Source organism: Mus caroli, chromosome 8 (genome assembly GCF_900094665.2).
Source record: "Mus caroli chromosome 8, CAROLI_EIJ_v1.1, whole genome shotgun sequence".
NCBI classification, from domain to species: Eukaryota; Metazoa; Chordata; class Mammalia; order Rodentia; family Muridae; genus Mus; species Mus caroli.
The window spans coordinates 85159937-85165731 of record NC_034577.1 but is presented as its reverse complement, the minus strand read 5'-3'; positions in this window follow the sequence as shown (position 1 = coordinate 85165731).

The following is a 5795-nucleotide window of genomic DNA, read 5'->3' as shown; positions in this document are numbered from 1 at the left end:
TCCTGGAACTCACTCTGTAGACCAGGCTGGCCTCGAACTCAGAAATCCGCCTGCCTCTGCCTCCCAAGTGCTGGGATTAAAGGCATGCGCCACCACCGCCCGGCTTCGATACTGATTTCAAATTGAGAAACTTAAATGGTACCTGCCTTGTCCATGGGAGTGGCTGTCACATTTAAGGATGAGATTCCAATCCTATTTTCAGTAGGGGATGCATAAATTTGTTTTTCTTTACTAATTCAGAAGTAACTGTATGCCCAGATTATGCAGAACAATGGCTTGAGTTGTCCCCCCAACCGCCATCCCTTTCTTTCTGCATTTCCTCGGTTTTAGTTCTCATATTCCCTCTGATTTCTTAGGGTTTCTTCTCCCTGGCTCGGGTTGTTTCCCATTTTCTGGAATTCTTTTCAGAGCTCTCTAACCTGTTTCATCGATCACTCCGTTCCTGTGCACTTTAAAATTAAAGATTTCTTTTCTTATTAATTGTTTATAAGTATGGATGCATATATATGAGTGCAGGTGTCCACAGAGGTCAGAGGAGTTGAACCTCTTGGAACTGGTGTTACTGGAAGTTGTGAGCCACCACATGTCGTGCTAGGAACTAAACTTGGGTCCTCTACAAGAGCACGAAGCACTCTTAACCACTGAGCCATGTCTCCAGCCTCTGTTTCCATATCTTTATAAAAATATTTTGACTTAGAGTACATCTTACCATCATATTGTACGGATAATTCCTTGTTGTCTCAAAGTTGATTTTGTTATTCATTATTTTTATTCAACATGGATCTTATAATCAAGTTGTTAAATTTCTTCAAAGTAGTCTGCATTTTTAAAATTAGAATACATTGAATTTATAGATTAACTTAATAAGAATTGATCTTTTATACTAAACTCTTTTGTCTGACAAAGTGCATAATTCTTAACATATTAAAATATGTTATTTGATATCTTTTATTATTTTTAGATACGTTTCATTATATAGTCAGGCTGACTTCCAACTTATGAACCTTTTGCTTTAGCCTCTGTAGTGCTAGAGCTATAGACATGACCTACCACACTAGAGGAGGAGTGTCATTGGGAGTGGAGTTTGAGGTTTCAAAAGCCCACACTAGGCCCAATCTCTGTCTTTCCATCCCCACTCTGCTTCTTGCAGATCAGGATGTAAAGCCCTCAGCTACTTCTCTACCACCATGCCTTCTTGTCTGCTGCCATACTCCCTGACAGAATGATCATGGACTAACCCTCTGAAACTGTAAGCAAGCCCTCAATTAAATTCCTTCTTTTAAGAGTTGTCTTGAACATGGTATCTCCTCACAGAAACAGAAAAGTAACTAAGACAGAAGTTGGTACCAGGAGTGGGGTATACATTCCTGTGAGGTCAAAGCTAAACATTAGACATTTGATGTCTTCCTTAGTTGTTCTCTACAATAATATATATTTTTTTTAAAACAAAGTCTTTCACAGAGCCTATAGATGACTGACTGCTTTAGTTAAACTGGCTGACCGGTTAGCCCTGGGGATCATTTGCTTCTTCCTTCCAGCACAGGAATTACATGTGTTCACTGCTGGGCCTGGCTTTTTATGTGGCTGCTGAAGATTTTATCACATGACTTCATGCTTGTGCAATAAGTACTTTACTGACTGAGCCATCTCTCCAGCTCTAACTTTTCTTGAATACATAAAAAGTGTAGGCATTGTCATGCAGTTTTAAAAGGCTAGTTTAGAGATCTTTACAATTTTGTTGCTGGACTGGCTGTCATTTTATTTTCTCTTGGTCCTTGCTGATATGAAGTGCATTTTGTCACTTTGGTGACAAAGGCATATGCTTGTGACATAAGTGGGCAGTGTCTAAGATACAGTCTTAGCAAAACTGAAATAAAACTGTCAGCTTATATGGGACCCTCAAGTTACACATTTAATGAGAATTTCTTGCCAACTGAGCTCTATGTCTCTAGAGGTCAGCTGTCAACACATCACAAGAACTTAGAGCTCCTGAACTAGGATGACCTCAGGAGTCATCTAGTTCCTTTCTGGGCGAGTTTATCTTTTCTGTGGCACATTCGTTTTATGTCTGGCCAGCAATTGTGAGAATTCCTTAGAGATGTGACATCCACCACTTGGTGAAGGAGTCCAGCCCTCATTAGTGGGCTCCTTTGCCTACCTACAAAGCAGTAACACTTTCTCCATTGTATCTCTTTATTATGCCCTAACTACATATATATCTGACTTCATACTGCAATGATGGCATCTGGTATATGCATAGAACCATGGATGTCTTTGGGGAAGCAGTCATGACTACTTAACACATTCTACCTACCTGTTTATCTGCCTGCTTATCTGTCTGTCTGTCTGTCTGTCTGCCTATCTATCTATCTATCTATCTATCTATCTATCTATCTATCCTATATACCTGTCTATTTATTTATTTATTTAAATTCTCACAGTTTAGCCAGTTTTAAAAGACAACAAATAAAGAAGTACATATGGAACACTTCTTATATTTTTTCTTTTCTGATTCTCCTGGTGCCTTAGCCTCTTGGTGCCCCCTTGATTGTTCACCTCAGCCTCTCCCACACTGTGCCTCCCCTTCTGAGACACTAATCATAGATATCACTCTGAAAGGCACTACAAACACTCCGCAGCTTGGTACTACATGCCAGAGTTTCATTATTGCCTGTCCAGGATCTGGTTCCTCTCCTTGGGCTGTTGATCTGTGGTCTGGCTAAGCCTTTGCATACTTACAGACTTTGATATCCCTGCCACTGCTGTGAGGTGCATGATACACCATTACTAGTAACTGCCAAGGGGGGCATTGTTTCAACCTGGAAATGGAGGGAAGGTAATTTTTCAAGCTGTCAAATTTCTACCAATGGACAACAAATGACAGGAAGTCTGAAGTCTTTCTTCCCTCCCCTCCTCTCTCAGACTGTTCCAAGGCACAGATTATCAACATGCTTTCTTAAGATCATCCTTCATGAACAGACAAATGCACTGAACAAGTGACCACCTCCATCTCTTCATAGCTCACAATGCAAACTCACACATGACCTCACACAGTGTATAACCCTCACTCAGTATTACATTTCATGTGGCTTCTGATTCTATTTTCCTTTACTCTCAGTGTCAGGAAATCCAACCTCTCAAATAGACTCTAAGCATTTAATTCTTATCTTGTGATTTGTTGAAGAGGAATTTTGATCTAAGACAGATACCATAGGGGAAAACAGCAACAGCAATGAGGACCACAAAAGCCCTCAGGACTTGGCCCTTCAGACCAGATCTGTCCTTTGAGAGTCTGGCTTAGTTCTCATTGAATGTTTCCCTGCAAGGTAGTGTTAGGCTTGCTCAAGCAGGTAAGGGTGGAGGCCAGAGGTTGATGTCTGGATGTCATGTCCTCAATTACTTACCCACTTTATTTTTTTGAGACCTCATTAATGGGCTGAAACCGGAGCTTATCATTTCAGTCAGACAGTTCCACCCACCTCCATTCCTTCCCCCTGGGGCTACACCCAAGCGCCGACACACACAACTCTCACCTGTGTGCTAGATCTCTGAATCCAGATGCTTGTGTTTGTGTATTAAGCACTTTAACCACTGCATCATGCTTCAGCCCCTTTCCTCTTATTTCTAAGTGTTCATCTATTCCATTCCATCTGGAATTCTCTTCTCTAAACTGGGTGCTTGTTAACACTCCTCTCAACTTCACTGCTGAGAATTGAATGTCAGGCACAATAAAAGTATTGCTTTTTAAAGAATCGTAACTGGAAGTCATCTTTTCTGTTGTTTTAGAAGGAAAGGCAATCTGAACATGGTGCACACTACTGCATCTAGAACATTCTGTTCAGTGTTATCTTACTTGACCCTAACAATACTGGGCCATGCAAATGATGATTTTTCTCATCTCATACACAGTTCAATGATTTTCAGTGCCTTCAATATCTTGTTAAGCTGATGAGTGGACTGATTAGGATTTGAACCCATCTCCAACATTCCTATGATACTAAACCCCCAATACATTTAGCAGTTGTGGTGGTTTTAATAGGAGTGGCCCCCAGAGGCTCATAGATTTTAATTCTTGCTCATTATGGAGTGGTGCCAACCTGATAGGTAGTAGAGGGTGTAAACTTTTTAGATATGTGTGGCCTTGTTGGAGGAAGTGTGTCACTGGGGAGTGGAGTTTGGAATTTCAAATCCTCAAGCCAAGCCCAGTGTCTTTTGCTTTTCCTGCTGCCTGCCGATCCAGGTGTAGAACTCTCAGCTACTTCTCCGGCACCATGTCTGTCTACATACCACCATGCTTCCCACCACGATGATAATGCACTAAATCTCTGAAACTATATGACAACCCCAGTAAAATGTTTTCCTTTATAAGAGTTGTTTGGTCACAGTGACTTTTCTGAGCAATAGCACACTATGGCAACTTAATAATGTAGGAACAAACTTCTGTCATGGCTCACACTAACTGTTCCAAACATTGGATCTCTGTATTGAGGCCCAAAGAAGTATTTGCATGAAGCTATGAAGGTGAAGCCTGGATTTCATTGGCAACCCAAAGATGGTAGAGATGCCAGAGTTGTGGGATACCTGCCAAGGAGAGCTGCTAACAGGGTGTGGAACCAGCCCAAGAGAGAGAGGTGTATTGCAGTCAACAAAGTTGAAAGGAGTTGGAGCTCTGAAGAGCGTTTTGCATCAGACAACAGAGATGTAGATTTTGGAGGTTGCCCAGTAGGGTTGAGAGTACCACTACTAGAAATAATGGCAAAGTAGCATATCATCATCTACCCAAGGCATTGCACATGGCTACTGAGTCCAAGAGGTGCCTCAGAAGTGGGAAATAGTAAATAAGATTTGACTGTATGATATAGTAAGGGTGACTGAACAAACACAGGAGAGCTTATGATAAATATTTGTCAAGCAATCAATTGTATTCAACCAAAGTTGCAGGAATTTGTGTAACTGGGAAACCTAAGATATCTAATGGGAAAAGGCTCACCCACAGAATAGTGAGGAAAAAATAAAATCAGAGTTATAAAGTGTGTTCAAGACAGTGTCACAGACTGAGATATAGATGGGAAAGCTATCAAGGGAGAAGTAAAAGAACTGTTATGCCTTCTAACCTCAGCAATAGCTCTGTTATGATTCTTGCTGTGTGGTCATCCGGGCTTACATCTATTAAGACTTTTCAAGCAAAGAATTATCCTGCCTAGGATGGAAGACAGCAGATAAACAGTCATGCCACTTGTAACCTGAGGAAGAAATGTTAGCAACCAAGAGCCCTGTGCAGCTCAATCAATACCCCTGGGCAGTGTGCATCGCTGGGTTTTCATCTAGTCATTTCTCAGAGTCAACACACTTCCCAGGGAGAGCAGTTAAGACATCATTCTTGTCCTGCTCTTCTCTATTGCCAATACCAAGTTGTCCTCATCTCTTAAGTGAATCCCAGATGGTCCCTGACTTACAGTGGTTCACCTTAGAATATTTTGACTTCACAAAGGTACAAGAGCAATATGTGCTCAGTAGAAGCTGAACTTTGAATTTTGATCTTTTCCTGGGCTGGTGATAGATAGGTGGTGTGGTGCTCTCAGGAGATGCCAGGCAGCAGTCCTGAGCCTGTCGCTCCCAGTTAGCCATGAGATCACGAGAGCAAACAACAGATACTCTGCGGTGTTATGTGTTGCTAAGCTATGCTGTTTGCTAGGTTAGTTGCATTAATACACTCCCCACTTAGGATATTTTTTCAACTGCCAGTGGAATAAGTGGGACATCTGTGGTGTCATAATCCCAGCTCATTTCTCGAC